This window comes from Artibeus jamaicensis, unplaced genomic scaffold (assembly GCF_021234435.1).
Source record: "Artibeus jamaicensis isolate MK-2021 breed Jamaican fruit bat unplaced genomic scaffold, CSHL_Jam_final scaffold_2375, whole genome shotgun sequence".
Classification (NCBI taxonomy): domain Eukaryota; kingdom Metazoa; phylum Chordata; class Mammalia; order Chiroptera; family Phyllostomidae; genus Artibeus; species Artibeus jamaicensis.
The window spans coordinates 1603180-1620941 of record NW_026522032.1 but is presented as its reverse complement, the minus strand read 5'-3'; the positions used below and the strand labels follow the sequence as shown (position 1 = coordinate 1620941).

Sequence of the window (17762 nt, the reverse complement as noted above, 5' to 3'; positions counted from 1 at the left end):
AGTCAGTACATGTATTAGAGGCAACCAATCCATGTTTCTCACACCGATTTTTTTCTCCCTCTGTTTCTCCCTCCCTTCCTCTCTCTCAAAAAATAAAATCTTAAAAAAATTATATAGAAAGGCACAGAACCTAGATTAACTAAAGCAATCTTAAACAAGAAGTGGACAGAATCATTCTATTCAATATTAAGACCCACTAAATGCCACAAAAATCAAAACAGTTGTTATATTGGAAGAAGAATAGACACACACTTCAATAGAACAGAATACAGAACCTAGAAATAGAGCCACATAAATATACCCAGCTGATTTTTCACAGAGGTACAGAACCAATTCAACTGAGGAAGCAAACATTTTTAAATAAATGATACTAGAACAATTGAACATCCATAGGCAGAAAAAATAACCTCTATCTAAACTTCATACCTTATACAATATTAACTCAAGATAGACAACAGACTTAAATGTAAAATGTAAAACTAAATTTTACTAATTTAAATAATTAAAACTAATTTCTAAAAAATTTAGAAAAAATAGAGACAAACTCCAGGATAAAGGACTAGTCATATTCCTAAGACTTTACACTGAAAATGTGATCTATAAAAGGAAATATTTATATATTGGACTTTATAAAAGCTGAAAATAAATTTTTGTTCTGTGAAAACCTGTGTTAAAAAGATGAAAAGACAAGCTACAGACTGGGAGAAAATATTTGTAAACCACATATCTGAAAAAAGGACTTGTATTTAGAACAAATAAAGAGCTCTAAAAACTTAACAGTAAAAAAAAACCAATTAGGATATGGTTAATATACATGAAGAGATCAAGAGGATATGCAGATGGGTCTGGACCAGTGTAGCTCAATGAACTGGGCATCATCCCGCAAACCAAGATGTCAAAAGGTCAATTCCCAGTCAGGGCACATGCTTGAGTTGCAGGCTAGGTCCCTGGGTGGGGTGTGCAAGCAGAAACCAATCGATGTTTCTCTCACACATCGATATTTCTCTCCTTCTCTCTAAAAATAAATAAATAAAATCTTTTAAAAATGTTTTTAAAATCCTATACATGAATGTTCCCAGGAGCTTTATTTATAACAGTTCAAAACTGGAAACAACCCAGGTAGTCTTCAGTGAGCCCAATAGCATTCACATGAATGATAAACAAACTGGGGTAATTCAAATGATATAATACCACTCACCAATATATTGGAGTGAGCTATTGATATACACAACAAGTTGGATAAACCTCCAGGTAATTATCCTGAGTGAAAAGCTAACCTCATAAGATTATCTGCTCTCTAATTCTGTTTATCTAATATTCTTGAAATAATAAAACTATAGAATTGGAGAACAGATGTGTGGTTGCCAGGGATTTGGGCTGGGATGAGGGAGAGGATATGTGGGAAAAACAGTGTGTGTCATTTTAATGGGGCATAATGAGAGATCCTTGCATTGAGGGAACTCTTCCGTATCCTGACTTTGTTGGCAGATACAAGAATCTACTATACATGTGATAAAAATGCATAAAAATAGCACTGGCTGGTGTGGCTTAGTAGATTGAGCACTGACCTATGAACTGAAAGGTCTCTGGTTCAATTCCTGGACAGGGCACATGCCTGGGTTGCAGGCCAGGCCCCCCATCTCTGTCACATTGATGTTTCTCTTCCTTTCTTTCTCCCTCCCTTCCCCTCTCTCTAGAAATGAATAAGTAAAATATTTAAAAATATAAACCACTGCTTTAAAATTGCATAAAAATAGATATGCACGCACACAACTGAGTCCATGTAAAACAGCCGTATCTGAATAAATTTGGTGGATTGTATCCATGCCAATATCAAGGTTGTGATGGTGTGCTATAGCTTTGAAAGATGTTGCATTGGGGGAAGCTGCGTGAAGGGTAAATGGGATCTCTCTGTATTATATTTACAATTGCATGTGAGTCTACAATTGTTTAAAAATAAAAATTTAATGTAAAAAATTTCTTTTAAAAATACCTCTGAAAGAGTTAAATGATATAATTTATGTAAAAGTGCCTGACACCTTTTATGTCTTTAGCAAACAGGAAAAAAATCACAATCATAACAAGTCATTCATTCAGTCAATTGTGTGACATGTATTTATTGAGGGTCTACTATATGTCAAACAATGTTCAAGGCTCTGAATTATACAGCAATGGGCAAAATAAAAATGGTCTTCACTGTCATAGAATTTATAGTCCAGAGAAGGAGACTGGCACAAAAAAAATAAAAAAGCAAACAAATCACTGAAATTACAATTTTTGAGAACTGCCATGAAAGAAATGGACAGGGTGTTGTAATAGAGAACAACATGGGTGGACCTTCTTTTTATAGGGTGATCTAGGGATGCCTCTATTAGGAGATGGTGTTTAGGCTGAGTGCCAAAGGATGAGAAGAAAGATAAGGATGGAGGGACTAAAGAGCAGATCAGGCAGAGAGAACAGCAGGTGTAACATCCCTGAAGCAAGGGAGAAGCTGCATGTGGAAGAGGGGAGAGAGCACGGGAAAAAGACAGTTGAAGCAGAGGATATCACCACAAGAAAGAGATGAGCTCAGAGATGCAGCTATGGTCAACATTATGGAGTGTCCTATACACAATGATAAGGACTTTGGATTTCATTCTGATTGAAATGGAAATTATGAGACACTTTTCTAAGGAAAGTGGTACCATGCTCTGCTTTCTATTTTAAGCAGATCATACACACATAAGAATACAATAAAGAGGTAAGTAAAAAGGTCAATTAGAAAATTGTTGTAGTTGCCCAGTTTAGATATGGTGTCTAGCTGGTTAACTCGGGGTAGTGAAGAAATGGCCAATATTAGGAATATGTTAAGTTCTCTTACTAATGTCTCAGACATAACAGATGGTGTTGAATGTACTTGCAAATAGGGAGCTAGAAATCCAAGAGATCAGAAGGGACTAAAGATCTAGATATGGAAGTCATTGTCATTGAGGATATGATTGCATTTATGGAAGTAGATGACATTACCAAGGGGGAAATAGATGCAAGAAGGAACAGAAAGGACCAAAGGTATAATTGGATACAGTATGCATATTAATTTTATTTTTCTGTTAAAAACAATTTTAAATCACACAAATGATATAACCATATTACAGGAAATTCAGAAAATAGAGGGGAAATCTATAAAAATCTAATAATCTAAATCAACCATTTTATCTGTTGGAAATATTTTTTTCCTCTCAGGCTTTTCATATACATCATTTAAAATTTTATTTATTTATTTATTTATTTATTTTTAGAGAGAAGGGAAGGGAGGGAGAAATAGAAGGAGAGAAATATCAATGAGTGGTTGCCTCTCACACACCCCAAACTGGGGGCCCGGCCTGCAACCCAGGCATGTGCCCTGACAGGGAATCAAACTGGCCACCCTTTGGCTCACAGGTCCACACTCAATCCACTGAGCTACACCAATGAAGGATCATATATATCTTTTAAGTATCATGCATGTTATCTTATATCCCCCTTCCTCATGTAACAACGTTTCAGAATAACCTAATTTTATTTTTAATTACTTCATTGTTGTTCAATTACAGTAGTCTGCATTTTCTCCCCACCCCAGCCAAACCCACCTCCCTCCCTTGCTTCCATCCTCCCCCTTGATTTTGTCCATATGTCCTTTATAGTAGTTCCTGAAAACCCTCCTCCCCACTTTTAGAAGTGGGAGAAGAGGCACCAACAAAGCCAACAAAAGAAGTGCCATATTTTGCAGTGTATAATGCACATCCATGGTTTTTGTGCACATTATACACAGCAAAATACAGCAATTAGTGGAGAGGAATGATTTAAGGGAATAAGTGACATTAGACTTATTGTTGACCTTGTAATGGAAATACAGACATCTGTACTGATCACCGGTTTTTAGCTTGGTGACAAAAAGAAGGGGAAGAACAAAATCTTGAAGTAGTTACTAGATCCAGAGTGGGTTTTAGAATGAAAAATATCTGAGTATGTTTATAGACAGAGGAAGGAAGCAGAAGAGAGGGAGAAATTGAAAATGTGGTTGACAGGATATAATTAATGGAGCACAGTCTTTACAGAAGTAGGAGGGGCTGGGATTAAAAGCTAGGAGTGAGAAATTTTTTTCTCTGATGTAAAGGAGAAAGAGAAGAGACTGGGTAAGGAAGGAAGTTGAAGTAAATCCTGCTGGAGATGACTAGAACTTGACTTCATCTGCCAAGTAGAAGATGAAGTCAAGATTATTTCCTGACTTCCACCAAGATGGAGGCATAGGTGCAGACACTGTGCTTCCTCACACAACCAAGTTTAGAGACAACTTAATAATAGCAACAGAAAACACAGCCAGAACACAGAAAATTGAACTTTTTGGAAGTCTGATAACAACAAATTCTTTAGCCTGACCAGTAAGGGGCGAAACCAGCAGCTGGCGGAGCCGGGTAGCACAGGAAAACTCGGTCAGACGGACTCAGGCACACGGAATCCAGGCACAGGGTTGGACCTGGTGGGCAACTCAGCAAGCAATCGTGGGGAAACAGCAAGGGAGCAGGGCTGCAGGTTGACTGTGGTCATGCATTCGTGTGTGGACAGACAAGTGAGGGAGTGGGCAATTGGATGAGAGCCAGCAGCCCCAGCGGCCAGCAGAGGTGGAGGGCGCAGCCATTTCCCCGCTCTAACCCCGCCTCCACATTCAGTGTCATAATCCAGCGACCTAAGTGGCCTTACCCCGGTGAACAACCTAAGGCTCTGATCTTCACCGAGCTGCAAGAAACAGCAGAGGGGGCAGCCATTTCCCCTCTCTGACCCTGCCTCCACATACAGCTTCACAACCCAGCGACCTGGGAATCCAAGGCTCTGCTCCTCATACTTAATGGGCACAAACAGACCAAAAATGGCTCAAGAAGATCTCAAAGCCCCAGAGCCTATAAATCTAAGTGATGAAGAAATAGCAAAACTCTCAGATGCACAGTTTAAAACACTGGTGATCAGGATCCTCACAGAACTGGTTGATTATAGCCACAAATTAGACAAACATATGAAGGTGAAACTAATTGAAATGAATGGAATTGCACAGGAAACCAATAGCGATGAAAAGGAAACTGAGACTCAAATCAATGAGTGGACCAGAAGAAAGCAAATAATGGCCAAACAGAAAAATATGAAAAAACAATAATTAAAAAAATTGAGGAGAGTCTTAGGAACCTCCAGGACATCTGTAAATGCTCCAACATCCAAATTATAGGGGTACCAGAAGGGGAAAGAAACAGCCATGAGTGGAAAACTTATTCGAACAAATAATAAAGGAGAATTTCCCCAATCTGGCAAAGGAAATAGACTTCCAGGAAATCCAGGAAGCTCAGAGAGTCCCAAAGAAGGTGGACCCAAGAAGAAACACACCAAGGCACATCATCATTACATTAACCAAGATTAAAATGGAGAGACTCCTAGAAGCAGCAAGAGCTAAGGGGACAGTCACCTACAAAGGAGTTTCCATCAGACTGTCAGCTGATTTCTCAAAAGAGACCTTCCAGGCAAGAAGGGGCTGGAAAGAGGTATTCCAAGTCATGAAAACCAAAGACCTACAACCAAGATTGCTCTATCCAGCAAAGCTTTCATTTAGAATGGAAGGACAGATAAGGTGCTTCTCAGATAAGATGAAATTCAAGGAGTTCATCACCACCAAGCCCTTTTTATAGGAAATGTTAAAGGGACTCATCTAAGAAAAAGAAGTTAAAAAAAACATGAACAGTGAAAGGACAACAAACTCACAGTTATTAACAACCACACCTAAAACAAAAGCAAATTAAAAGGACAGCTAGATCAGGAGTGGAAACATAGAAATGAAGATCTCAAGGAGGGTTAGCAACAGGGGAGTGGGAAGAGGAGAAGGGGGGAGAAGGTACAGAAAATAAGTAGCATAGACAGTAGATAGAAAATAGATGGGGGGCAAGAATAGTATAGGAAATATAGAATCTAAAGGAGTTGAGACACATGGTCATAAACTAAAGGGGGGTAATGGTGGAGATGGGGGGCAGGGTGGAGGGGAATGAAGGGGGGGAATAGGACAACTGTAACAGCATAATCAATAAAAAAATAAATTAAAAAAAAAGATTATTTCCTGAGGACTTCCACCAAGATGAAGGCATAGGTGGATACGCTGTGCTTTCTCACACAACCAAGTTTAGAGACAACAAAATATTAGCAACAGAAAACATAGTCAGAACACAGAAAATTGAACTTTTTGGAAGTCTGATAACAACAAATTCTTCAGCCTGAGCGGTAAGAGGGGTGAAGCCAGCAGGTGGCAGAGCGGGATTGCACAGGAAAACTCGGTCAGACGAACTCAGGCACATGGATCCCAGGTGTGGAGTTGCAAAGGGCGGACCCAGTGAGCAACTGGCGGATCCCGTGAGGGTGAAGGGCGGCGGGTTGACTGTGCTGGCGCATTCCTGTGCAGATAGATCAGCAAGGGAGTGAGCAGTGAGACGGGCCAAGCGGGGGAGGCAGCAGACACGGTCGCCATTTCCCAGCTCTGACCCCGCCCCCACATACAGCATCACAAGCGAGCGACCTGAGGGACCCTACCCTGGTAAACACCTCAGGCTTCGCTCCTCACCCAGCGGCGGGAAGCAGGGAAGGGGGACGCCATTTCCCCACTCTGACCCCACCACCAAGTACAGCGTCACAACCCAGCAACCCCGCCCTGGAGGCCCCGCACCACCCCTAAGGCTCCTCTCCTCATACTTAATGGGTGTGAAAAGACCAAAAATGGCTCAAGAAGATGTCAAAGCCCCAGAGCCCATAAATCTAAGTGACAAAGAAATAGCAAAACTTTCAGATGAACAGTTCAAAACACTGGTGATCAGGATGCTCACAGAACTGGTTGATTTTAGTCACAAATTACAGGAATATATGAAGGCTAAACTAATTGAAATGAATGGAAATGCACAGGAAACCAATAGTAATGGAAATGAAACTGGGACTCAAATCAAAGGAGTGGACCAGAAGGAGGATAAAAATGACCAACCAGAAAAGGATGAAGAAACAAGAATTCAAAAAAATGAGGAGAGACTTGGAAACCTCCAGGACATCTTTAAACGCTCCAACATCCGAATTATAGGGGTACCAGAAGGGGGAAAGGAACAGCCATGAGTGGAAAACTTATTTGAACAAATAATAAAGGAGAATTTCCCCAACCTGGCAAAGGAAATAGACTTCCAGGAAATCCAGGAAGCTCAGAGAGCCCCAAAGAAGGTGGACCCAAGAAGAAACACACCAAGGCACATCATCATTACATTAGCCAAGATTAAAATGAAAGAGAGAATCCTAGAAGCAGCAAGAGATAAGGGGACAGTCACCTACAAGGGACTTCCCATCAGACTGTCAGCGGATTTCTCAAAAGAGACCTTACTGGCAAAAAGGGGCTGGAAAGAGGTATTCCAAGTCATGAAATCCAAAGACCTACATCCAAGATGGCTCTATCCAGCAAAGCTTTCATTTAGAATGGAAGGACAGATAAAGTGCTTCTCAGATAAGATCAAATTCAAGGAGTTCATCATCACCAAGCCCTTATTATAGGAAATGTTAAAGGGATTTATCTAAGAAAAAGAAGATAAAAAAGATGAACAGTGAAAGGACAGCAAACTCACAGTTATTAACAACCACATCTAAAACAAATGCAAGCTAAAAGGACAGCTAGATCAGGAGCAGAACCATAGAAATGAAGATCTCATGGAGGGTTAGTAACAGCGGAGTGGGGGGAGAAGGTACAGAAAATAAGTAGCATAGATGGTAGGTAGAAAATAGATAGGGGGAGGGCAAGAATAGTATAGGAAATATAGAATCCAAAGAACTTGAGACACATGGTCATAAACTAAAGTGGGGGAATGGTAGGAGTGTGGGGTGCAGGGTGGAGGGAAATGAAGGGGGGAATAGAACAACTGTAATGGCATAATCAATAAAATAAAAATTAAAAAAGGCACCTGCTCAGATATTCAGATATGCTGGGCACGTGGTAACTGCTCAATGAATACCCCCCTCAAAAAAAAAGGTTATTTCCTGAGAGAGAAGAAGACAAAAGTAAATCAAAGACTTTGGGAAGTGAATATTTGTATTGATTGAGGCAGAATGTTAAGAAGATTGTAGAACAGACTAATGGATAACTAGAGTCATAGCATGTCAGAATTATACAGTGCCTCTAACACCATCTAGTTTGGTTCCTCATTTACAAATGTGGAATTGAGGCTCAGTTTAAGATAGGTGTGCCAATCACACAGCTAGTAAGTGCTGGGATATGTACCTAGGTCTACCCAAAGCCATGCCCAGCACAGTAAAACAATGCTTTTACTGTGCTTTTTAATGCTTTTTTTTTCTGATATATTCAATGTGAAGGACATTCCCCTGTCTAGCCAGAAACAGAGCAGGGCAAAACCCAGCAGCAGCTTCCTTCCAGCTGCCCACACACTCCAAAATCCGCATGATAGCTGAAGTCTCTCTGAGTCATCTTAATAGACAATCTCTGCTCTAGTATATTGGAAAGCCAAGTGTAGGATTTCAAATTAGCGTTGGAAGTCTTTTACCTTAAACAGCTAGACAAGACTGAAAAGAGCTTCTTTCATCCTGGCCAGGTGTCTCAGTTGGTTGAAGTGTTGTCCTGCACACCAAAAAGTTGTGGGTTTGATAGATTGCCAGTCAGGATGCATACAGAAGGTAACTGATCTATGTTTCTTTCTCACATCAACAATTCTCTCTCTCTCTCTCTCTCTCTCTCTCTCTCTCTCTCATCAATAAGCACATATCCTTGGGTAAGGATTTTAAAAAAAACAGAGCTTCTTTCCTTTTCATCAAAGTGAAATGGAGGCTAGCCCAAAAGTTGTAAACAGCCTAGGATGACAAACACTAGGGACATAGTTTAATAGGTGATGATCCATCAACAGTGGGGAATACTATGTAGTCATTAAAATGATAACTATGAACAATATAGGAATAAAATATGATTATGAAATGATGCTAAGATAAAACATAGAATTCAAAATGGCATTATACAATAATTTTAATATGTAAAAATTATTTATGCTCATTGATGGTAGATTCAGAAAAAGAAAACTGTTCATGTGATGGAATTATAAAAGTTATGATTTTAAAATGTTCTTTATTATTATTATAACATCTATTCAAAGAAATATTTAATAAATAAAATATATCATTTGGAAAAGAAATACTTATTTTTATACTACCTGAAAATAAATGTTTTCTATTGATACATAAATTTATATAGAGGTACGAAAGGGAACCTAGTCCACTGGAATGCTCAACTTCTTTAGCATAGTAAGCAGAGGCATTCATTAGCAATATGTCCTCTGGTTCTCACGGGCCCATTTTCTTGGGTACCTCTCCTTTTTCAATACTCCTTTTGACTCCCTTTCCCTCCTTTAGGATTAGAAGCACATAGCAGGAGCTAGTAGATTTAGAAGGGCAGCTCAGGGAGAGAAGATACTCTGATGTTAGTCTCCTTGGTATTAGACCAGCCCTTGTTTCATTTATTTATTGCTTTAAATTTATTTTCAACTTATTTTAGAAACTGTATTCCATAAAAGAAAAAATATCATTTTTATCTATCATATCACCATGCCCCACAATAGTTTCTGGAGGTGTTTTTATAGCATTACAATGAAAATGTCTATACAATTGTATGGTTTATCTTTACCCTTTAATCTCTTAATTTTATTGTGTTTAGGCTTTTGTATGCTTATTGCAGTCCTCAGAATTATGATTTTTTACAGATTTTTAAAATTTATTTTTAGAGAGTGGTGAAGGAAGGAAGAAATGGAGGGAAATAAACATCAATGTGAGAGAGAAACATTGATTGGTTGCCTCTTGTACATGCCCCATCCTGGGACCAAGCCCGCAACCCAGGCATACACCACAACTGGGAATTGAATCAGAGACTTTTTGCTTTGCAGGACCATACCAAACCAACCAAGCCATACCAATCAGGGCAGAACTGTGATTTTTATTGTCTACACAATATTCCATTCAATCTATGTGTCTTATTTTACTTAATGTTTTAGCTATATTTGACTACTAACAGTTAGAATGTATTTGTATATATGTATATATAGTGTTTTCCTTCTTTTGAATGATTAATGACAAATTTTCAGGATTGGAATTAGCACATGAAAGGGTATGAACATTTATTTATGATTTCTGATATGTATTGCCACATTGCCCTTCAAAAGAATTGTCCTTATTTATCCTGCTGCTGGAACAGTATGAGGATATTCTTGTATCCTTCTGCACCTCTGCTAGCCATGGGGCTGATGGAACTGATAAGGAAATCATAGGCACTGCAGACCTTTACCAAGTGTTGGGCTTGTGGCAGGAGGCCTGGGATGGCAAAGTCCAACATGGCCACCACAAAGCATCCCTGCAAGTGCACTCAGACCAGGTAGGCAAGGGCAACAGAAAGGAGGCCACCTGGGCTTCTAGATTCTGGGGAAAGTCTATTCTGTTTTGAGTGACAAAGAGAAGATGAGCAAAGAACAGTGAACAAGGATTCTGATGTGTTCGCCCAAGATTGGGACTGAGGCATGTATTGGAGATTATTCTTAAAAAATATATCTCTAGCCCTGGCAGGTGTGGCTCACTGGATTGAGCACTGGCCTGTGAACTGAAACATCACTTTTTCAATTTCCAGTCAGGGTACATGCCTGGGTTGCTCCCGAGCCCCCAGTTGGGAGCATGTGAGAGGCAGTTGATCCATGCTTCTCTCCCTCCCTTCCTCTCTCTCTAAACATAAAAAATAAATAATTAAAAAGACTTCTGCCAAGATGGAGGTGTAGGTGGAAATACCTTGCATCCGCGCACAACCAAATCTAAAAATAAAGTTTTAACAACAATAAACACAATCAAACCACACAGAAAATCGACAATACGGAGTCCGAAAACAACGAAATGCTCAGCTAGACCAGTAAGAGGAGCGAAGCCAGCAGCGGAGTGGGTTGGCAAAAAAGATCCCCCGGGGCGGTGCACAAGCAGCCAAAGGTGCGGATTCCCAGGTGCAGGCTAGCTACGGTCACACAGGGAAGAGGTGTGGCTGGCTGTCTGCCTTCGGGCGAGCATTTGCGTGCAGATAAACTAGTGAAGAGGCGAGCATTGAGACCGCATGGCGCAGAATGTCGGGCTCGCACATTTCTGCTAGAATAAACAGGCCGGGGTGAGCGGTGGGACGGACTGGGCGAGCAGAGAGAACCGCCATTGCTCCCTCTCTGACCCCACCCCCACATACAGTGTCTCAAACCAGCGACCTGAGTGGCCCCGCCCTGGTAAACAACTAAGGCTCTCTGCTCCTCATACTTCATGGGCACAAACAGACAAAAATGTCTCAAGAACAACTCAGAGCCCCAGAGCCGATAAATCTAAGTGATGAAGAAATAGCCAAACTTTCAGATGCAAAGTTCAAAACACTGGTGATCAGAATCCTCACAGAACTGGTTGATTTTAGTCACAAATTAGAGAAACATATGAAAGCTAAACTAATTGAAATGAATGGTAATGCACAGGAAACCAACAGTAATGGAAATGAAACTGGGATTCAAATCAAAGGAGTGGACCAGAAGGAGGATAAAAATAACCAACCAGAAAAGAATGAAGAAACAAGAATTTAAAAAAATGAGGAGAGGCTTAGGAACCTCCAGGACATCTTTAAACGCTCCAACATCCGAATTATAGGGGTACCAGAAGGGGAAGAGGAACAGTCATGAGTGGAAACCTTATTTGAACAAATAATAAAAGAGAACTTCCCCGTTATGGCAAAGGAAATAGACTTCTAGGAAATCCAGGAAGCTCAGAGAGTCCCAAAGAAGTTGGACCCAAGAAGGAACACACCAAGGCACATCATCATTACATTAGCCAAGATTAAAATGAAGGAGAGAATCCTAGAAGCAGCAAGAGATAAGGGGACTGTCACCTACAAAGAAGTTGCCATCAGACTGTCAGTGGATTTCTCAAAAGAGACCTTACTGGCAAAAAGGGGCTGGAAAGAGGTATTCCAAGTCATGAAATCCAAAGACCTATAACCAAGATTGCTCTATCCAGCAAAGCTTTCATTTAGAATGGAAGGACAGATAAAGTGCTTCTCAGATAAGATCAAATTCAAGGAGTTCATCATCACCAAGCCCTTCTTATAGGAAATGTTAAAGGGACTTATCTAAGAAAAAGAAGATAAAAAAGATGAACAGTGAAAGGACAACAAACTCCCAGTTATCAACAACCACACCTAAAATAAAAGCAAACTAAGAGGACAGCTAGATCAGAAGCAGAACCATAGAAGTGAAGATTACATGGAGGGTTAGCCACAGGGGAGTGGGAGAAGGAGAAGGGGGGAGAAGGTACAGAAAATAAGTAGCACAGACAGTAGATAGAAAATAGATAGGGGGAGGGTAAGAATAGTAGGGGAAATACAGAATCTAAAGAACTTGAGACACATGTTCATGAACTAAAGAGGGGGAATGGTGGGAGAGGGGTGTGCAGGGTGGAGGGGAAAGGAGGGGGGGATAGAACAAATGTAATGGCATAATCAAGAAAAAATGTTTAAAAAATTAAATAATTAAAAAATAAAAATACATCTCTAGAAGATATTCAAGCTTTTGAAAAGACATACAAAGGTTCTGAAGAGTTCGCTGACCTGTTTGGACTTCATCGGGGACATGGATCAGATTACGGAGTCTGCACTATGTGTGCAGGACACAGAGGAATCCAGGATAAGGAATATTCTTCAACAAGCCACTGATGCTTGAAATGTCCCATCTTATGATGTCTTCACCAAAGAATTGAAGCAAAAGATGAATGGAAGGAAAAAGAGGGCTCAGGAAGAGGCTAAAGAAACAGAAATAAGCAGGAAGGAGTTGGAACTTTTTTTTCATATTTAGCTACTTTTCAAGTACATTTTTTTATCTATTTCTCCCATCCCAACCCCCCACCCTGTCTCTCCCCTCCCTCCAATTTCCCCTCCCCCAGTCCTCATCCCTGTGTCTTTCATACTTTTTCCTCAAAATCCCTCCCCCTTTTTCCCCTTAAATTCCCTTCCCTCTCCCCTCTGGTCGCTGCCCACTTGTTCTCTATTTCAGTGTCTTTGTTTTTATTCTGTTTGCTTCTTTGTTTTATTCTTTAGCTTCCTATCAAAGGTGAGATCATATGGTATTTGTCTTTCAATGCCTGACCTATTTCACTCAGCATAATGCTTTCCAGTTCCACCCATGTTGTTGCAAAGGGTAGGAGCTCCTTCTTTCTCTCTGCTGCATAGAATTCCATTGTGTATATATACCACAATTTTTTGATCCATTCATTTACTGATGGGCACCTAGGTTGGAACTTGGTGAAGAAGTAGGTAATTGATGGCAGTAATTCAGAGCACACAAAAGGATCAGCAAAAGAAAATGGACAGAACTAACACATATCCTTCTCAAACTATACCAAAAAAAATTCAACAGGAAGAAAAACTTCTGAGTTTGTTTTAAGAAGCTAGCATTATCTTAATTCCAAAACCAGATAAAGACACTACAAAGAACGAAAATTATAGGCCAATATCTCTAGTGAAAATAGATGCTAAAATCCACAACAAAATATTAGCAAACTGCATCGAGCAAAGCATTAAAAAAATCATACACTATTATCAAGTGGTATTTATTCTGGGATGCAAGGTTCAGACAATATTCACAAATCAATAAACATGATATAACACATAAACTAAATGAAAGATAAAACCACTTGATCAGCCCTGGCTGCTGTGGTTCAGTGGATTGAGTGCTGGGCTGTGAACCAAAGGGTCACTGGTTTGATTCCCAGTCAGGACACATGCCTGGGCCCAGTAAGGGGTGCTTAAGAGACAACTATTTATTGATTTTTCTCTTCCTCTCTTTCTCCTCCCCTTACCCTCTTTCTAAAAATAAATAAATCTTTTTAAAAACCCACATGATCATATCAACAGATACAGAAAAAGCATTTGATAAAATCCAGCACCCATTTTTTTAGAGATTTAAACTGTTTTTTTATTTACTTTTTTTATTTAGTTATTTTTCAAGTACAGTTTTTTGTCCATTTCTCTCATCCCAGCCCCCCCTGCCCCGTGCTCCCCACCTCCTTCCCATTTCCTCCCCCCCAGTCCTCATTCCTGTGTCTTTCATACTTGTTCCTCAAAATCCCTCCCCTTTTCTCCCCTTAAATTCCCTTCCCTCTCCCCTCTGGTCACTGCCCACTTGTTCTCTATTTCAGTGTCTTTGTTTTTATTCTGTTTGCTTGTTTGTTTTGTTGTTTAGCTTCCTGTTAAAGGTGAAATCATATGGTATTTGTCTTTCAATGCCTGGCCTATTTCATTCAGCATAATGCTTTCCAGTTCCATCCATGTTGTTGCAAAGGGTAGGTGCTCCTTCTTTCTCTCTGCTGCATAGAATTCCATTGTGTATATGTACCACAATTTTTTGATCCATTCATTTACTGATGGGCACCTAGGTTGCTTCCAACTCTTGGCTATTGTAAATTGCCAGCACCCATTTATGATTAAAAAAAACTCTCAGCAAAGTGGGAATACAGGGAATAGAAGGAACCTATCTCAACATAATAAAGGCCATATATGAAAAACCCATAGCCAACATCATATTCAATGAACAAAAACTAAAAGCATTTCTCTTAAGATTGGGAACACGACAGGGATGCTTGCTTTCACCCCTATTATTCAACATGGTACTGGAAATCCTAGCCAAAGCAATCAGGCAAGAAAAAGAAATAAAAGGCATCCAAATTAGAAAAAAGGAAGTAAAACTGTTATTATTTCTAGATGACCTGATATTGTACATGGAAAATCTTAAAGACCCCACCAGAAAACCTACTAGATCTAATAAGTGAGTTTGGCTAACTAGCAGGATACAGAATTAATATCCAGAAATCAATGGCATTTCTATACACCAACAATGACCTATCGGAAAGAGAAACCAAGAAAACAATCCCACTTACTATAGCAAAAAAAGGTACCTAGAAATAAATTTAATTAGGTAAGTAAAAGTCGTGTACTTAGAAAGTTATAGTACATTGAAGAAAGAAATTGAGGAAGATACAAATAAGTGGAAGCATATAACATGTTCATAAATTGGAAGAATTAACATCATTAAAATGTCCATACTATCCAAAGCAATCTATAGATTCAATATAATTCCCATTGAAATAGCAATGGCATATTTCACAGATCTAGAACAAATATTCCAGAAATTTATATGGAAAAAAAAAAGACCCCAAATATCTTCAGCAATCTTGACAAAGCAGAACAAAGTTGGGGGTATCACAATACCTGATATCAAGCTATAGTCCAAGGCCATTGTAATCAAAACAGCTTGGTACTAGCATAAGAAGAGGCATATATGAAAGAAAATAGCCTAGAAATAAACTCATGCCTATATAGTCAATTAATATTTGACAAAGGAGGCAAGAGCATACAATGGAGTAAAGACAGTCTCTTCAAAATGGTGTTGGCAGAATTGTACAGGTACATGCAAAAAGTGAAACTAAACCACCTTCTTACACTACACACAAGAATAAACTCAAAATGGATAAAAAACTTAACTATAAGTCACAAAAATCATAAAAATCCTAGAAGACAACATAGGCAGTAAAATCTCATATATCTCTTATAACAATATTTTTGCTGATATGTCTCTTAGGGCAAGGGAAAAAAGGAAAAAATAAATAAATGAGACTACATTAAACTTAAAAGCTTCTGCACAGCAAAACAAACCATCAGAAAAGTGAAAAGGGAACTCACTGATGGGGGAACATATTCACCAATGATATATCTGATAAGGAGTTAATTTCCAAAATATACAAACAACTTATATAACTCAACACCAGGAATACAAACAGCCCAATTTTTTTTAAAGTAGGCAAAGGTACTGAATAGACACTTCTCCAAAGAGGACATACAGATGGACAATAGACATATTTAAAAAAATGCTCACTGTTACTAATTGTTAGAGAGATGCAAATTAAAACCACAATGAGATATCACCCCCTGCCTGCCAGAACGACTATTATCAATAAATCAACAAACACAAAGTGCTGGTGAGGATGTGGAAAAAAGTTAACCCCAGTGCATTGTTGGTGGGAATACAGACTGGTGAAGCCACTGTGGAAAACGGTATGGAGTTTCCTCAAAAAATTAAACATGGAACTGCCTTTTGATTAATCCCACTTCTACAAATATATCTTAAGAATCCCAAAACACCAATGTGAATGAATATATGCACCCCTACATTTATAGCAGTGTTATTTACAATAGCCAAGATCTGGAAACAGCCTGTGTTCATCAGTACATGAACGGATAAAAAAACTGGTACACTTACACAATGGGATACTATGTGGCCGTAAAAAAAGAAGGAACTCTTATCTTTTGCAACAGCATGGGTAGACCTGGAGATTATTATGCTAACTGAAATAAGCCACTCGGAAAAAGACAAATACCATCTGATCTCATTTTTTATTTGGAATCTAAAGAACAAAATAAAGTGATAAACAACAACAAAAAAAGCAAATGGACAATTCTCTGGCCCACAGGTAAGCAAAGTACTGCAAACCTTCCAAACAAGGAGGGAAAACACAACAACCCTCAAGAAAGAAAATAAATAATGGGCTTTTCTCTTCAAAAGTCCTTATGTATTCATTGGTGCCCTTGTAGGCAACGTACAGTCAGAATTTGAAGAAATAAGTAAATTCAACCCTTGAGAAAAGTTCTCTTTCCCACCTAATTATTCAGATTGACTATATAAACTAGAATCTCTCAACCTGATCTTAGTATACCCAAAAAATCTCCTGACATTCTTTGCAGTCCTCCTATGAAGGAATTTGGTGGTGATTGTTGTGAGAAGAGGGAGAGGTTGGTATACTTCTGACAGCACTTGTTTCTATGGATTGTACAAGGAGCTCTATCTAGAATGTTGTCCATACTTCCTTTACCAGCTGTCATTTTACCATGCAGGAGTCAGCTGCAGAGTATTGAGTGATGTGTGTGTTTATTAGAACAGGTACTCTACCCAGCAAGAATGCCTTCAGAACACTTGCTGGACATCTGTCTTCCAAATACTTGACAGTTTGATTTCAATTTTAATATTCTTGAATAGAACCTCTATACTTTTTGTTTTATTTAACCAGGTTTTGTACTCTTTGCTTGAAGTATAAAGGAAACAGGTGTTCACAATTACTTAAGCATCTTTATAAGACTTATGTATGATTAAACAAATAAAAATGACTGTTAAATTTTACTGATCACTAGGATTTATTTTTTTTATCCACACCCAAAGACTTTTTCCCCTGTTGCTTTTAGAAGGAGAGGAAGGGAGAGAAACATCAATGCGAGGAAGAAGCATTAATCAGTATGTGCCCAGACTAGGGATCCTAGGGGTCCAGACTGGGTGTTGCACATACCTGCATCTGGATGGGAAACATACCTGCAACCTAGGTATGTGCCCTAACTGTGAATGGAACCTGAAACCTTTTGATTATGGGATGCTGCTCCAGCCAACTAAGCCACACGAGCCAGGGCAATCACTGGGATATTTTTATTAGTAAAAATTTAACAATAAAATATCCCAGCAATCATTTAAAATATGATCTAGAAAAAAATGTGAATGGTGTTTAGGATAGAAAAGAGAGGAGAAAAATAATCCTGGTTAGCATTATAGTAGATGGCCCAGTTTCAGTGGCATGAATGGATATAGTCCTGCCTG

General features: G+C 39.1%; 1 pseudogene; it reads left to right on the top strand.

Moving 5' to 3' along the window:
- Positions 1-10304: 10304 nt before the first annotated feature.
- Positions 10305-16714, top strand: LOC128626088 (dnaJ homolog subfamily C member 9-like; annotated as a pseudogene).
- The last annotated feature ends 1048 nt before the right edge of the window (positions 16715-17762 follow it).